Source organism: Propithecus coquereli, unplaced genomic scaffold, assembly GCF_000956105.1.
Source record: "Propithecus coquereli isolate 6110/MARCELLA unplaced genomic scaffold, Pcoq_1.0 Scaffold209, whole genome shotgun sequence".
NCBI classification, from domain to species: domain Eukaryota; kingdom Metazoa; phylum Chordata; class Mammalia; order Primates; family Indriidae; genus Propithecus; species Propithecus coquereli.
In genome coordinates this window covers 3737195-3754994 of record NW_012145967.1, presented here as the reverse complement: position 1 = coordinate 3754994, position 17800 = coordinate 3737195, and the positions used below count along the sequence as shown (strand labels likewise).

The following is a 17800-nucleotide window of genomic DNA, read 5'->3' as shown; positions in this document are numbered from 1 at the left end:
TGAGGGGTGATGAAGATGGGTCACCCTCAGTTCTTGCTCTCAAGATCTGGCATTCTGAGTAGGGGCCAGACCACTCCCACAGATTTCTATATTACAGCCACATGCAAATGCCTCTGTAGAAACAGGAAGAAAGTTTGACAGTGACCCAGAAGAGTGAGGGATAAAGTTTTGGTTGGGAAATCAGGGTAGACTTTACAGAGGAGGTGATACTGAGCAGAAGGACGACCTAGGTGGATCAAACAAAAATGCAAAGAATAGCAAATGCTGGCTGTGCTCAATGACAGGGAACATGCAGGGGAGCAGAGTAAAAGAAGTGAAAGTTAAGTAAGGAATATGCTAGTATTATCGCATCCCTTGCAAAGCTTGTGCCTAATGTAATCAGAGGGGAACTATTGTAGGACTTTGAGCAAGAGAGTGATCATCAGATTGTGCTTCAGAAAAACTGAGTTGAACCTTGGGATAGAGACATATCAGAGGATGAAAGCCCAGGTAAAAATTATAACAACATAGAGGACAAATAACGTCCCTTCATCAAAATTTGTCAAAGGGAGTGAGAAAAAGATAAGAATGAGTGACACAGATGTCAGAGAGATTGTTGACAACAAAATTGGCAACTGATAATATATTGACTCTGAGTTTGTGAGCCTGGGTGACTGGCAGCCCAATGATGTCATCCTTTAGAGGTGAGGGGAGTGGTCCAGGAGCAGAGTGCATTGACAGCGGTTAGGTGAGGGGCAGCAGGAGGCCAACAGGATATGTTATACTAAGGGTGGGCCGCAGTGGGGAGGCATGCTCAGCTCTGTGGGAGAGGTGGGGGCATGATGGAGAGAGGACTTTCTATTCCTCAGCCCTGGGTCACTTGGGCAGGGGTGAAGTGATGGAGAGGGAGGTGATTACAGGTCCCTCAGACTCATGAGCCAGGTGTTGGGAAGAGAGTCTGCCAAAGCTATAGTCATTTGACTCTTCTGTGTTAACCAGCAGGAGAAAAATCCTCTAGAACTCGAGTTGTTCTTCAGATTAGCATGTCCAGAAGCAGAAATAGCCTGAAGAGGTTGGAGAGTTGATAACCAGCTTCCTTAAGGCACCCTTCCCTCTGGATGAGGGACACTGGGGACAATTACAGCTGCTGGGATCCATTGAGCTTCTTACCCACCGTGTCAAGTGTCACATTGCACATTTCATCTCATTGAACAGTCACAATGACTTAGTGAAGTAGAAACATATTTCTCCAGGCCATACAGCTACCAAAACTGGTAAGCAACAGCCAGCCATTCTCTAGGGTGGAGGCAGGGAGTCCGGGTGATTCTCTACCTGTGGTTGTTATGTTCACAAAGTCACCTCAGACACTGAGTTAGTGAGTACTGAAGCCTTGCTCCTAAGGGAAGCACACGGTTAGGTTCCCGCAAGCCTCTGGTCACATTTTTGTCAACCAATCAATACGTAACTTTATTTTATGTATATTTGTGTTTAAAGACACCTTATTTAATATATGTTGTTGGTTTGTTAACATTGAGCTCACACACAACAGCACTATACCTCGTGCCTGAATGAAACTTCTCTAACACATATTTTCTCTGTAAGGCACATGTCACAGCCTTCCTGCACTTACGTGCATTAGATAGCACTTCAGCTATGTCCTTGGGGGCCATTGTAAACAGTGAAAACACCAACAAAAATACAAAAAAATATGGCATTAAACAGACCATGAGGACATGTTTATAGTATGAGAGCTGACACAAGAAGACAGGGCATTACCTTGTTCAGCCTCGGCTGGGATCATGAGTTTCAGGTGACTCAAGTTTTTCATCAGTCTGCACATATCCTCGAATGATCACTGTGAGTATTGGTTTTTGGGTTACAAATGAATGTTGGTGAGCAGGCAAATCTGCAAATATGGAATCCGTGAATAATGAGGATTGACTGTACCTCAGGCTATGGGCACATTTCTTGCAATTCGTACACTTCTGAGAGAAACCTATGGAGCAGTGCTCATGATATATCTTGCTTGCTCTTGGTTTTGTTCCTCTAAATCTTGGAGGTAGCATTTCTGTGACTTCCCAGTTCAAAGAGCAGCTCCTTGGAGGTAAGTTAGAAGCCCTGAAATGAATTGCAGAGCAGGAACATGTGGCCCCTTGCAAGAGTGTCAGGCTGGGACCCAGGTCCTCCTGAAGCTCCACAAGTAAAGGATGGGGTGACAGCAGGTATCAGAGGATGCTGGCAGGCTCCAGACTCCCTCTCATGGATTCTAGCCTTTATTCACCCTTTCTTGGCCTGTGTTTTGGGCTGAGAGCAGTGAGGATTAGAGCTATTTTTCCAGTGTTAAGATTCTTGTTGATATAGCTGTTCATGATTTTTGGCATGTTATAGGGTATGGAAGGTTAAGGTGAAGTTTATAGAATCAGAGAGATTCAAGTTCACTACTGGATCTGACCCTTTACCCACTGTGTGATCTTATATAAATACCTTAATCTAGTCAATTCCCAGTTTCCTCATCTGTAAAATGAGGGTCATCATTATATTTACTCCTTAGAATTTTTGTGAAGATTAAACGCATTAATTCATGTAAAGTGCTCAGTACAATGCCTGCCATATGGCAAACACTGAGTAAGCATTAACTTTTAAAATTTTATTATTTTACATATTACATACATGTTAAAATTATATGTCATTTGAAAAAAAAATTAGCCTTTGATTTTTTTCCCTATATAATTTACAGATCAAATATAGACTTTGGAGTCAGATTAACTCAATTCTATACCTAACTTCTCCTTTTCCTATCTGGGTAATTTTGGGCAGATTACTAAACTTCTTTGAATGTTAGCTTCTTAATCTGTTAAAGAGGGAAAAAAAGTCCAATTCTCAGATTGTTCAAAGTGTTAAATGACATAATGCACTTAAAAGATTTTAGACATTGGGTTTAGACACATGATAAGCCTCGATAAATCCTTTCTGCTATTGTAATTTTCAATATTATTAATAATAATATGGTAACTCTTTCTGAGAGTGTGTTGCAGTGCATTCTGTAGCTTCTGGACTTATTTCTTATGTCCATTAACAGATTTTCTTCCAACAAAGTGCATGCCCGAAACGCGTCCTGCTTTTCGATGGAGGAGTGGCTATGTGGCCCTGCAGAACACGCCAAGCAGATGAGAGTTAAGGATTCAGCAGCCAAAGGATGGGTGGAGCTGGGCGGCGGGGCAGAGGGTACAAGTTCTGCTGGATGAAGGCTTTTTGCTTCCCAATTCTTCCCATTCTAATGTTTCTGGGGCTTGGGGAGGAGGGAAACTACAGACAAGAACCTCATGTGTCCGCATTGGTTAGTAAGAGGCTCAGAGCTGCTGGGAGACCAACCACAATCACAGGAGATCGCAAAGGGACAGGAGGTTCTCCCTGAAGGTTTAGAGGAATAATGCCAGTAAGCCATTTTGCAGCCAGAAATGTGTCTTCATAGGTACATCTCACTACGGGGGGTGATTTGTCTTGGCTGCCTGTCTATGGCTGCTCAGCGGGGCCACCACATGCGTGCCACGTCTTCGTATAAACCATCCATTGCAAAATTGTTGACATTCATTCCACAGTTTGACCTTTATTTCCCCCTCTCTCCCCCAAACTTCTCCTTCCGCCGAGTCATGCAGGTGGGTAAATCTTCCTCTGCTGCATCCGCATGCTGGGGAAATTGGCTGGCTCTACTAAGTGTGATTGGAGCCGTTTGTTTTTAAGCTGCACATAAGCATCAAGAGAGATTTATAACACTTTCCTTCTTGCCGAATCGACCCACTGGGAGCCATTAAAGTTTTATTGCTCTCTGCAGTTGCCTGGCCAGAGTGGAATTGAGGGGGCCTGCAGTTGGAAAAGCTTTTTCTTTCATTGGCTTATTCACAGGGAGTAGTGGGTGGAGGAAACAGACGTGATGCTTCTTTTGTTCAGTCTCCTTGTTTTGGTCCCAACCCTTTCCCAAACGTCACTGAACTCTTGGGATGACATCCCCCATATATTTCTCTCTGCAAGCTAAGCCTTCTCGCTCTATCAAGACCTCCTTAAGGTCTCACCTCTTCCAGGAAGTCTTCTTGTATTGATCAAATTAAGGCCATGAATTTTCCTGATACTCCTCTTACCTCTCGTGGCTGGACTCCAAGCCCTTTCTCATTTCAGTGGTCTTTGTCCCAGATTTTGATGCCTATTGTCTTTCGGATTTTCAGCTGCCTCTTAATGTTGGGTAAATGTACAGATGTTCTGGTCATAAATACTGAAGTTGTATAATCTTGAATCTAGGAGAAGTACTAGAAATTCTTTAGCTCAATGTAAGCAGCGACTTACATTACTCAGGTTCATGTAGTGATTGCGGTATTCTCATGGCCTATCTGGAAGGAAGAGTCTTTGCAGGAGATGTTCTCATGCCAGATTTTAAAAAGGAAAAGTTTTCCAGTGATGATCTCCGCTTTCTCCCACTCTGTCAGTGGGCCTTTAGCGGAAATAGGTAGTCACAGCTTGGTTTCCACAGCAATAAGACATCCTCATTCATTGCCAATCTGTAGTAGAATATTATTGTATATTTACCATGTGCCAAGCACCATGGAAGTTCCTGAGATAACAGAGCCCTGGGCTCTGCACCTGTGGAGCTCACAGCCTAGCACAAAGATCATTTTAAATAATGGGCCCTGGATAGTATCTGGAATGAGAGCATAGCCTGGGCTTTGTGGTCATTTATGCAACTGTGAGGGCCAAGCCACAAGCAAGATCAATCTTTGCCATATTAAGATATGACATGTAATAATAATAGTGATAACAATAATAATAATTACCCTCTTTGAGCAGCTATTTTATTCAGGTACTGCACTAAATACATAGATGATTTCATTTTTAATTTGATAAAAATCTTGCAAAATGGGTTTTAGCTGAATGTTATATACAAGGAAACCAGAAGTCAAAGAGGCTACATTGACTGGCCTGAGGTCGTACAACCAGCGGGTGACTGAACCAGCCTGAAAGCCAGACTACAGCCGCACAGGGTCCCGTAGTGTCTTCTGTTTCTCTGCGTGCCTGTCAGCCTCGAGAAGGTTCCCATAGCCATGCATCTCGCGGTGTAATTTCAGGCTGCTGTTTCATCTTGCATGTATATTTGCACTTTAAGCTGCAGTCCCCAACCCCCGGGCTGTGGACCGGTACCAGTCCATGGCCTGTTATGAACGGGCCGCACAGCAGGAGGTGAGTGGTGAGGAGTGAGCGAAGCTTCCTCTGTATTTACAGCCGCCCCACGTTGCTCTCATCACGGCCTGAGCTCCACCTCTTGTCAGAATCAACTCACCCCACAACCACCCATGGAGAAATTGTCTTCCATGAAACAGGTCCCTGGTGCCAAAAAGGCTGGGGACTGCTGCTTTAAGAATGAAAGCTTTAGATAGGTTATAAGATTTTATCATAAGGTGTAGACTTTTGACAGGCATGAACACCTTGAATGAGGTCACTCCCTAAGGCTCCCACTCTGTCAGTTCTCATCCTTAATATACTCCAGTTTTACTGGGGATTGACGGTAAGATCTCAAAGTAGTTGAGAGCCAAGTACCGAGGTCAGAGTTCGAGGGTTCAATTCCTGCCTGTGCCACTTATTATAAGCTGAGTGACCTTAACCCACTGTATGCTTCAGTTTCCTCATCTGTAACATGGGGATGATAAATGAACCTACTGTATATACTTAGTGTGAGGGCCAAATGAAAGTCAATACATTTGAAACACTAATGACTGTGCCTGGCACATAATAAATCTTCAATAAATTTTCATTTTCAATATCACTCTTTTTGAGTATCTAAAGTCATTCACACATATCGTCACGTTTAGCCTCATAACCTGGGGTAAAAGCTATCATTATGTAACTTAATTAAGGAGGTGTTCTTAGAGAGTAAGAAAGGCACATGTTCTGAGGCACTGGAGTTCACTGCAATGAGCCAAAGCCGGGCAGAGAATTTCAAATTATTCATTACACTCTCTTTCTAGAAGAAGTCTGTCTTCTGATTGCTATAGAGGAAGTTATGTTCAATATTCTTGGTTGAAACCAGCAATCCTTTGGAACAACCTCTTTGGTTTTGAGCCTGAGCTGAAATGGAACATCTGGTTGTGGTAGCCACTCTCTTGAGAGAGACGCTTGCTTTTCCTGGTCACCTAATGTTCCTCAGTGCTGTTCCTACGATGTAAACCATCCGGAGCTCTCCTTGTGGGCCCCCAGTGCATTGCTTATTATAGTATATCCCCGCTCTCCCCTGACACATCCCAAAGGCCAGAAACAAGAGCGCAGTATCACCTCTTTCCTAGAGAGTTCTTGCTCTGTCACATTTTCCAGATTTATCTATGAGGGTGAAATGAAACAAGGGGAGGAAATTCAAAGTACGTGATAGTTATATGTGCGTGCTTAACAAACTCATCTCTTTCTAGCCACTGTTAGAATATCATAGTTATGCTGGTAAATATAATAATGACGATTGTTATTATTTTACTGGCTATTTTCTATGGCCGCAGCCATAGTACTAGGCTGGTTGGTCCATGGTGTTGATCCCGGCAGGAAAGCTATGAGGCAAGAACATCTGCTTTAGAGCGTCCTTTAAGACTCCAAATAAAAACCATGGACGGATTCAAGGGCCCCCCTGATCTGTCCCTTGCAAAGCTCTGCAACCGCATTCACCCACTCTGAGCACTGCTTTCTGTCTCACCTCAAACATCGGGAGCTGGTTCCTGCCTAGTGTCTCTGCACTTGTTGGCCCTTGGAGAGGGTTCTACCTGACTGCCAGATGTGTTGCTTCTGTGTGAGATCCAGGTTTCTGCTGAAGTAACCTCCAGAGGCAGGTCTGCCCACACGTACATTCTGATTAATCCCTCCTCCTCGCTTTAGTTTTATTCGCAGCACTTATCACTATGTACTATCACGTCAGGTGTTTGTTTTATAATCTGACTTCCTCATGAGAATCGCAAGCTATCTGGACAGGGATTTTGTCTGTCTTGTTCACCCTGCATTTCTTCCTACAGAAAGGCTTGGAATAGCGTAAACACTGAATAAATATTTATTGAAATATACAAACATTGAATGAAGGAATTAATAAACTGAGCAAATGGCTTAGAAGGGTGGATGAACTTCCCAAGTTCACACAGCTGGTGTGTTTGTCAGGTACCTTCTCATAGCAGAACTCCGGTAGCTTTACCTTTGGTGCACCGAGAGGCTGTCTAGCCTTGGGTGCAGGTAGGCAGGACCAGGGAGGTCTTTGCCTTGTGCACAAATCACTCAGGAAGTCAAGATGAGGAGGCATGCCAGGTGACGCCCAGCCTACGGCTGTTCCCTTCTCATCCTTAATGTCTTCTTGTGAAAGTACTGACCCCATCAATGACACTCAAGTGATATCTTGCTTCGTCATTGGGGTTGGACCATTTATTGGTTGTTTGCTGGTTCCTGAGTATAGGAGAGGACAAAAATCTCCTGAACAGGTCCACGGTGAACCCTGAGCCTGCATCCTGCCTAAAATTTAAGAATAGTCTTTTCTTAGGAACCATCTTAGAAATCCTGGCCATGTATTTGAAGAACATGTGTATAGAATCTGGTACAAAGAGCCCAGACTAAGACCCAAATATCTGCCTGAGGGCAGCTGCCTTCTTTGCCGGCCTACAAAAAGTATCTTCATCTCCTGAACCTCAGTTTCTCATCAGAGATGGGGGTGGGCAGGACCATCTGCAGCCTCCAAGAAGTCTCTCAGCTCTAGGGACACTCCCCGGTGTCACCTCGCTCTGCTCCTGCCACCGTAGATGCTCTCTGTGCCAGCTCTCTCTCCCCATGGCCCCAGTGTGGTGTGAAGCATGGTCGTTCTGTGAAGGGACCAGGAAAGAGGAAAAAAGTGCCTATTAACAAGTCGCTATTTAAATTTGATTTGCTTTTAGCCCTCGTCCTGGCCTGGAGAATTAAAAAAAGGATATCTCAGAGGGAAATAAAAGCAGGGGACTTGAAGTAACACTTTTTGAACCTGCCAATTATCAAGACATTGTAATTGTGGGAAACACCCAGAGGTCTAGAGGGACCCCCACCCGCCCCAGGATAAGGACAGTAGGGAGGGGGGAGTCCTTCTCCTGAGACAGAAAAGGAAAGAGCTGTTCTTCAGAGCTGGGAGCTGGCCAGTATGTCTTCTAATTTAATTACTTATCTTTTTCTCAAATTGTTTATGGTACACCAGCCTATTAAATGCGCCATAAGCAAACGGCTCTTGAAAGAGGAAGTGGATTTATTTGTTTTAGTTACCACTTCAACAAAAGTCTATTTCTTCTGCTAATTAAGATTCCATTCACTAATTTAAATGTTATGCTAATTAAAGTATAATTCTGAAAATGTAAAAAGGAGTTAAAAATAAAAGGAAAGAAAAAACTGGGTTGGCCTTTAGGAATTACATTAAATTTATTGCCTTGTAACAATGGTAAGCCGGTTCCCGTGCGGCGCTCCGCCGCTTATTTATACCCCTCCTCACATCCTCACACTTCAGCTCGTTAACACGCACCTCCCCTCTCCCTCTCTAATGGGAGTTTTCTTGTGATGCTTTAAGATGAGTTGTGAGTTAGATCCTTGAAGCAATGTGTAGAATTTCTTCAGCTGGGCCACACGGAGTGTTGCAAGCTGCTGCTTGATTTGATGTTTAGAGAGAAAAAAAAGAGAAAACATCTGGATTTCTGCTTTGTAACCAATTTCTGGAGCCAAGTTGCTGTTACTCCAGCTTCTCCACCCTCTCTGGAAGCCTGGGTATTTTACAGAAGATGGAGAATGACTTTTCCTAGCCAAGTTAGTATCTGGTATTTTGAGCATCTGGGATAACACAGAGTAAAACGAGGACTCTGGGGAACCCGTGGACATGCATGACGGGGCCCAGTCATGGGAGCCTCAGCTCCGTCATCAGCCAAGGGAGCCGTCTTGGGGACTAACGCACTTGAGCTTGCCTAGTGACCAGCACAGAGCAGGCTGCCTGCATGTCCCCTTCTTCCCGCCTCTAGTTTTGAAGCTACAGCATCAGACTGGAAAATAGGACCCTGGAGTGTGTTTCTCAGCCTGAGCTCTTGTCTGCCAGGCGATCAAGTCTCTGTCTTCTACTAAGACAAAACACACAGAGCCAAAGGTATTAGTTATTTACTGCAACATAACAAATTATCCCCAAACTCAGCAAATTCAAGCAGCAAATACTTACTATCTCATGGTTTCTGTGGGTCAGAAATCAGAGAGGCTTCTTTGGGTGTTTCTGAGTCTGACTCTCTCAGGAGACCTGGCAATCACGGTGCCAGTGGGGGCCACTCACATCTGAACCTGCACATAGGCTGCCAGCCGAGCTTCAGTTCCCCATCACAAGAACTCTCCACTGGGCTTCCCCCAGAGCAAGTGACCCAAGAGGGAAAAGTGTGTGACATCATTGCCTTGTAGGATGAGTCTCTGAGCCCGGCACCCTCACTTCTGCCTTATTCCATTATTATAAATCACTGAGTCCTGCCCACATGCAACATAGACGGGCTCCCCATGGGCATTGACACCAGGAGGAGGAGACCTCAGGGCAGTCCTGGAGGCTGACCTGCCTCTGCCACCCCCTCTGACCCAGTGCTTTGCTCTGTCTCACCCTCTTCTGACCAGAGCCTGGACCTCAGGCCTTCCTGCAGCCAGAGCTATGTCTAACCACTGGCCCTCTGTCCAGCCCAGGCAGCCTGGAAGGGTAATCTCTGCAGACTCGCTCAGACCTGGCTGTCTAGGGGAAAGGTCACATGTCCACTTCCGAGGGACTTTGGTCAGGACTGTGGTAAGAGTGAGCAGAATGAGTCATCATCTCCTGAAAGGTGCTGTCTCCACGGAGGCTGGTTTCCAACATGCTCTTAGCCTTCCACTGGGGCAGGCTTTGGAAAGGCCATTTTGAATGAGGTGCAGGGGCAGCGAGCTTTCCTTTTGGTGTAAGCAACAAGAGCTAGGATTGACAGAAAGAGAAGCTAATGAAAATGAATTAACTTGCATCTTGATTTGATTTTCAATGCTGGAAAGAACAAGGAAGTCAGCACCTTGGAGTTGACCTTCATGTCTTCTCTGGTTGGGTTGGCCACTTCTTTTTATTATTATCTTTCTTGACAATGGGTGAGATGTTCACACTGTCAACCTAGGGCCACAGTCTAAGCTAACTCTTGATGATTCCTGCTTTTCCCTGGCCTGTGGCGTGGAAAGAAGAAGAAGGAGAGGTGGACACCAGCGGGGAGTGGAGGGTGGGGGGTGGGGAAATGAGTCCTGAAGAGTTGGATCGTTTAGCAGAATCACCTTTGGCAGATGCATGAATCTGGGTGGCTCTGTGCTGGGAAAATTCTGTCAAAAGTCTCCCCAGAAATTGGACACATTGTTGCTAATTCAGTCACACAGCTGGGGCACACTGGCGTTTCCACTGGGGGACCACAGGTATATTTGCCTGACTTCAGGACTGAAAAGACTGAGGAGAGGCCAGGTGGGTGGGATAGTGACCTTCAGAACAGATAAATGGGTGAGCAAAGGTGGGGATGAGACTCTCCTTGAGCACTGCCAACATGGCATGTCCCTATAGTGTCTAGGGAGTATAGACAGTTAACCTTGGTGCTATGTGTACAACCTTCTCTCCACTCACTGTAGCATGAACCTGATCTGCTCGGAACATGCATAGCAGGTGCAGATACACCCTTATTCACTGGTCTACGAGCTATGAGACTGAGAGAGAGAGTTGCAGGCACAGGCTGTACCTTCACACTTATTTGTAGCTCAACATTGAGCCGCTGATTCCGACCCTATTAAGGTTTATAGATTCCCTTCTAAGAACCTCAAATGATGTCTAGTTGCCTCTTTCTTGCTTCCAAAGAAATGCCCTGGAGATAGCTCTGAAGATGCATGATATTCACACTTGACATGATCTCAGGATGGAGTTTATGGGTATATTCTATGAGCAAATATTTACTGAACATTCACTAATACGCTGGGCCCTGTGTTAGATACTGAGAAGCATACAGTAGTCACAGAAACAAATAAGATCTGATCCCTCACATCAAGAGGGGAATCTCATGTCTCCCGCGGGAGAACAGCAGATTAGAGATAGGGTGACCTGGGCCCTTCCTTCACTCAGATGCTTACAGGCTGTATGAGCTTCGGCAATTACCCAACCTTGAGTAATCAGGGGCACTGTATGATGGGATTCGTGGTTTAGACAGAGCACCATCGCAGCAACCGCAACAAGGCATTTACTGGGAAAGAGCTAGAATGATAGGGAACCCTGAACTAGCTCCTGGACTGGCCTGGATAGGAGATACCCAATGTCTGAACTGTGGGTGTGACAGCAGCCTGGAGCAGCAACGAGGAGACCTGTGGGCTGTTTGGATAAGCAGGAAGGGGAGGGCCGATGGAGCTATCACAGGTGTGTTGCTTGGGCAACTGGGTGGACGTTGGTGTTATTAACTAAGGTGGGAAACCTAGGCACAAGGAGGGGAAGGTGGCGAAGAAAAGAAATGTAGCTCTATTTTGGATGAGTTGTACTGAGGGCTCCTCAGTGTGACCTGGACTCTGTGCTCCAGATTCAAGGACGTCACCTAGAATAGCTGAGGATCAGAAAGACCACCTAGGAGCTAAACTTAGTGGCAGTTTTAAAAACTCCTTTCATAAGAAGTGAAATAAATCTGGAGAGATGCCCTCCTCTCCCCTCAGAGGCCTGTCCTTTGTCGGGCTGGGTGGAGCGGGGTGACAGAACATCGATCGGCAGGAGATAGATGGGAGGAAAAGCCCTCGTTGCCCACTGAATCAATGCTCCCTTAAAGACTGCAACAAACAGGATTAAAGGTTGAAAGACATTTATTGAGGGGCAAATCTGAGTGTATGTTTTATTAGTCAGCCCCGGTACTGGGTTTATAGAAATGCCCAGCCTAGACGCTGCCAAGAGCAATAAATCAGGGCTTTCTTCTTTGGCCGGCTGCCTGGGCAGTGATGTGGGGGTGTGTGACCCCAGGCCGGTAGGATGGAAGAGAGTGTTGTCTCCAGGCCATCTGGGGTGGGGAGGGGCTGGGGGAGGGGGAACAGAGGAGAATGACTGGCCAATGCCCCCTCCTGGTCTCTCCCTCCACTGGCTCACAAAGGAGATAAACATGCTTACTGCCCCAGTGCATGCCTCCAGGCTCTTTTGGAATTAGGATATTCCCCACCCCTCCTGCCAAAGTCATTTGCCTAACCTTTTGCCTGACTGATTCAGAAGCTATTAAATGCATGCCATCCACACAGCTGGCCATTAATTGGGGGCCAGAGCTTGATTAATGAGCATTATGCTAATGTTGGGTCAGGGGGCAGATTATGTGTAAAAGACCAAAACAGTAAGTCAAGTCAAAAGCAATAACACCACCTTCCATCCCTTCGCCTCCCTAAATAAGTTGGCAGCTGGCGGCAAGTGGAGAAAAGGCATATTGATGAGACGACACACAAGAGCCTGGCACTTGCTTGGTTCATGTCATTGGTGGGGAGTCAGGGCTGAGATGTCCCTGCTGCCCTCCAAGGAGGAGCAGCAGCCACCTTGGAAGGGTGGGCTCCTGTGCCAGGCTGGCCTCAGACAGGAGTGGGCAGCTAGAGATCGCGGGAGTGACATGTTCCAGACTATAGTGTCTTTTTCAAATGCCCTAAAACTTACACGAATAAGTGATAAAACGCCCCGTTATGAATGTGTCCTCTTAAAGTGTTTGTGTCCAAACACTGAAGTGGACTTAGAAAGGTCAGTCCTGAATCAGCCAGTCCTTGGAAATCTCGGCTCGTTTGGCGGGTAGGACACTGCTCAGCTCTGATGCTCCCGGTGCTTGCCCCGATCCTTCTCCTCCGGTGGCTCCTCCTGTCTTCTATGTGGAATTCAAAAACCCCCCGAAGTTCTTTCTCCCTTCCTCTCCTCTTCATGCTCCACGCTTTCTCCAGGAGTGACTGTGCCTTTTCATGACAGCGGTTATCAGACGTGTCTCCCAAGCTCTATGTTGTGGCAGAATCCTCTGAGCTCCAGGGCTCCGGCACAGACACGCTGACCGACACCGTCCTGTGTAAGTTCTGTGATATCCAGAATGCACCAGGCTCCCAGCTGGGATTTTTCCTGTATTGTAGTGGTTAATCGCGTGCATTTGCTTGATCTCCTGCTAAGGAAACAGGCTTCAATCTGGGCTTGCCCCGTCTCATTTCTGGCACTGCCCAGGCCATTTTCCTCTGCTGTTTTTATCTTCTGTTTCTCTGCCAGTTTCCTCCGCCATTACTGAGGTTAGGCTCTTAGCCTCTCTTTTACACCATCTCAAAGTCTTCCAGGCCCTACCTCCTGATCTAATTAATGCGCCCACACTGCCTCAACTGGCGAGTTTCTTAACCATTCCTAGGCACAACAGCTGTTTATTCTGAGCTGGCTAGGGCTTCCCCACTGCCAGGCGGCCTCGCACCACATTCAAGTTCTTCAAACTCTGGGTTTGGCTGACATTTAACACTACTTCCTCCCCTTCTCCCTGGTCCCCTCCTCCCCTACATGCATGGGCCAACTGCTTTACCTGGAATAGTCAACTCACAGCCACAGCTCCATGTCCTACTCATGATGTTGTCTTGGTGTGAGTCTGCAGGCCTCAGGTTTCTGTCCTCAGCCAGGTCCTGGAAAAGATTTTATAGATGATGCAAACCGATTTACATAACAATATAGAAAACAAGCCTACAAGATCAAGAATGACAAGAAGCCGAGGGAGAGACAAAATACATTGGATGGCAAAATCACAATCAAAAATGAAAATGTCAGGCTGGGAACTGTATGTAATCATATTAAATTTAAAAGGGGTAAATATGAAATTATTATATTCTTGATTTAAAAAACAATATTTTAAAAGATATGGGATAGGAGAGTTATGGTTTAGCTAAAGCACCAACTGAAAAAATTCTACTGATCGTAAGGATAACTTAAGACAACATAGCATATAGTTACCAGAAAAGTAAACAAATCTTGGGCAATATTGACATAATCTACAAGAAATATGGCAAGAGTCTTCATTTATTCTACACTAAGGATATTACATTGGAATATGATATTGCATTCCAAGTACTATATAAAGGAATAGACAAAAAGGCATGTTTAGTGAAGATCAGTTAGGGAAAAAACATAATAAATGTGAATTATTGGAGAAATTATTTCCCTCAATATTCCTTTCAAGACTGAAATTGTGTAAATGCTTTTTTTCCCCCCTCTAAGGCCCTTTGAAATTTTCTTTATTCTTTTGGGTCTAAATGAAATGCTACCTCTTTAAACCCTTCCCAGTACATTTCTTCTGAATTCACTGTATCCTCTGTGATGATCGCATTGCATTTTGCTTGAACATCTACTTGTATTCCAGCCAGTTGCTTCCATTTCTGTCCTCTGCCGGCAGAGCAACATCAGGGCAAGACTGTGTTGTACTCATCTTTGCATTTCAGAACTTAGCAGAATCCCTGGTACCTAGCATATAATTATTAAATGTTGAAGAAACTCAGATACATAAACAAAATTGTCCTTGAAACTAGTATTATCCAAGCTGTGTTCTACCTGTGTTCTGAAGTTTACAAGCGGTGCCTAGTCTAAAAACTGTGAATACATATTCCAGAAAGATTTCTACGGTCAATTAAGTTGGGGAGTTGTTAGGTTAAATAAAGTTAAGCTGGCTTTTCCCCTATAGGATTATTTAGAGCTTTTAATGTTAATGTGAACTGCAGATCATCCAAAGATAGCTATTACACACAGGACCTGGCAAAATCATTTGACCGCAGAACATGGTTTTTATGCAACGCCATTTGACATTTCATGGAGTATAGTTTTAGAAATACTGAACTAAGCTTAACTTTAGAGAAATGACACAGAGCCTTTCCAAGAAGTGCCAGAACTTAGAGTGAAAGAGGTTAGAAACTGGGACTATACCTCATAAGGTGAAGGAAGGAAAGACCACATACTAAGACACCCACTCCAGATGTCAAGAAAATACATGTCTGAAAGCTTACAGAGACGTTAGTGATGATCATAGCTACAAAAGATTGGGACACTCTGAATATAGAATCACAAAATTTCCTGATAAGCAGAAAAATAGGTGAAGCTGCTAAAGACATGGGTGTGGCTGCAGAGGGGTCTCTCGGAAATGCTCAGCCCACAGGATGGAAGTAGAGACAGAGGTCCACAGTCTGACACACACAAGCATGTCGGAGACTGGCACAGGGACAGGTAAGACAGGCACAGTTCAGGAGGGCACAAGGCCAGTTTAGAACAATTCATTCATGTGTGGACTAGTTAGAAGGCACATGAGCTCCCTCAATGTACGTGTAACAATCTGTTATGGGTGGCTAGTTAGGAAAATTATCATCTGTAGGTTTTGATGTTGGCTGCTGTTTTTGGTTCTATCTTTTTGAAAGATTTAAATGGTGAAATTAAAGGCACGATTATTATGAAATTTGCATACAGCAAATATCTGGGTAGTCAGCATGTTGGGAGAGGAAGTCAGGTTGAAAAAGATTTCAACTGCTGAGAATAAGTTACTGAAATTATTACAAAACAAAAGTAAGTAGAGGTAAAAAATGAATGTTTAAAATTACTTTAAAATTTGTAAGGGGATGAGATGAGAAAGATCTGACTTCACGGCATGTGGAGGAATGGAAAGTCGCAGGGGTATTGTTGGCAACACAATATGAGGGAAAATAGAATTTTCCTTGCCCACCACCAATAAATAAATAAAATTATTCATTACAAATAGTCAAATGAGACCGGGCATGGTGGCTCATGCCTGTAATCCTAGCACTCTGGGAGGCCGAGGCGGGTGGATCGTTTGAGCTCAGGACTTCGAGACTAGCCTGAACAAGAGCGAGACCCTGTCTCTACTAAAAAAATAGAAAGAAATTAGCTGGAAAACTAAAAAAATATATATATATAAAATTAGCTGGGCATGGTGGCGCAAGCCTGTAGTCCCAGCTACTCGGGAGGCTGAGGCAGTAGGATCGCTTGAGCCCAGGAGTCTGAGGTTGCTGTGAGCTAGGCTGATGCCACGGCACTCTAGCCCGGGCAACAAAGCGAGACTCTGTCTCAAAAAAAAAAAGAAAAAAGACAAATAGTCAAATGATCAAATTTAATACAAATGTAATGTTTGGGTAAAGCAGGTGATAATTTCACTGTCTTCCTTAAAGGCCATACAAAATGTGGAATATTTTGTTCTCTCATGAGCATGATTTGAGAGTTCTGTCAACACAAAGATTTTATCAGCAGGGATGGCCTAAGAAGGTGAAGTAAAAAATAAAAATCCTATTTGAAGAAAAATGGTTGAAAGGACTGGAGATATTTCATTTGCAGTAGAAAAGACTTTGGGGAGACATAGCTTCTTCTAAACACTTGAAGCATAAAAAGAAAAAATTGGATAAGCTATATGGCTTCAGAATAAGCTATATGGCTTCAGTGTCAGAATAAAGAGTAATGCCTAGGAATTATAGAAAGACAGATTTCAGCTCAATATGGTATATTCAACTTTTTAAACACGAGTATTGTCCAGTGAAGAACTAACTCACCCTGAAGATCCTGAATGAATAGCCTGCCCATCAAATGAAGTGATGTGCTTGCAGGCACCCGGTACGGATGCTCCTGGGCTGTTTTACGCTCTCTCCTTCTGTATTAATTCGGGTCCAGTTGGGAAACAGGAACCACACTAGGTATTTCAAACCGAGAGAATTCAATAAAAGAAATGAGTACCACACGTATTGGGGGACTGAACCAGCCGGAAGGAATCACTGAGTTTTGTAGAGGTACGTGTAGGGGCTAGCTACCACTCACGTGGATGGAGGAAAGAGCAAGAGGTGCAGGTCTCAGGACACAGGGGCTCAGAGGGGAAGCCTGTGCCGTTAGTGCTCATTTTTCTGAAAGGGGGCACCCCTGAGAGAACATGATGAGACTAGTTCTGGGAGTTCAAAAAGAAGCTAGAGGCTGGGGCCATCCACAGCTGCTGGGGCCTATGCCCCCTCTGTCCACACAGACAGGAGCAGGAAAAGAGAGGAAGGAAGCGCCCTTCCCATACCCCACCTTTCCTCTTCATTCCGGCACCTTCAGTTGGCAGAACTCCAGAGATAGCTGACTGACAAAACATCTGACCAACGTAATTGTTGGCATCCCAGCCTGAGAACCACAGGGCAAAGTATGGAGGGATACAGCTGGAGCTGAGAGATAATCACCAGCACAGTTGGCCCCAGGACTGCTCGGAATTTACACACACCTCATGTGTGTATGCGAATGCCCTTTGCCCTCGGGGAACACCTCATCCTGGTAGCATTCTCTCCCTGGCCTGTCCGCCCAAACTCATTCCTCAGGGACCCTGTTTTACTTTCCCACTAACACTTACAACTAGATGTGGAGAACCAAAGTAGTCATGTTTCTCCTCCTTTCCCTCTTTTCACCATTTTTCTCCTTTCTTTTTCTTCCCTCTACTCCCTCCCTCCCGTCCTTCTTTTGGCCTTTCTTCATTTCCTGTTGTCCTACAAAACACCAGTGATGGCTGTAGAGGGGGTTTCTGTAGTGGGTCTTTCATGCTCCTTCAATGCAAAATGTTGGAAGTTTTAAATATGAAAAGGTGGCTATTGTTATCGCTGTTTTGCAGTAGCTAGTTTCATTGCATTAATTTCTTGGTGCCGCTGATTATCTCCTGTCTAGATTACGGATTGTCCGTCTATTCCCAATGACTCCCTTTATCAAAGAGTTCATACTTAATGGTGAACATTTAGGAAATACAGATAAACAAAAAGACTAAAAATAGCTCAT

The 17800-nt window shown here is 44.8% G+C and overlaps 1 protein-coding gene across 2 annotated transcripts in view; it reads left to right on the top strand.

The window, feature by feature from the left end:
- OPCML (opioid binding protein/cell adhesion molecule-like) overlaps positions 1-17800 on the top strand; it is a 1134565-nt gene that overhangs the window by 134325 nt on the left and 982440 nt on the right. The window lies entirely within an intron of this gene.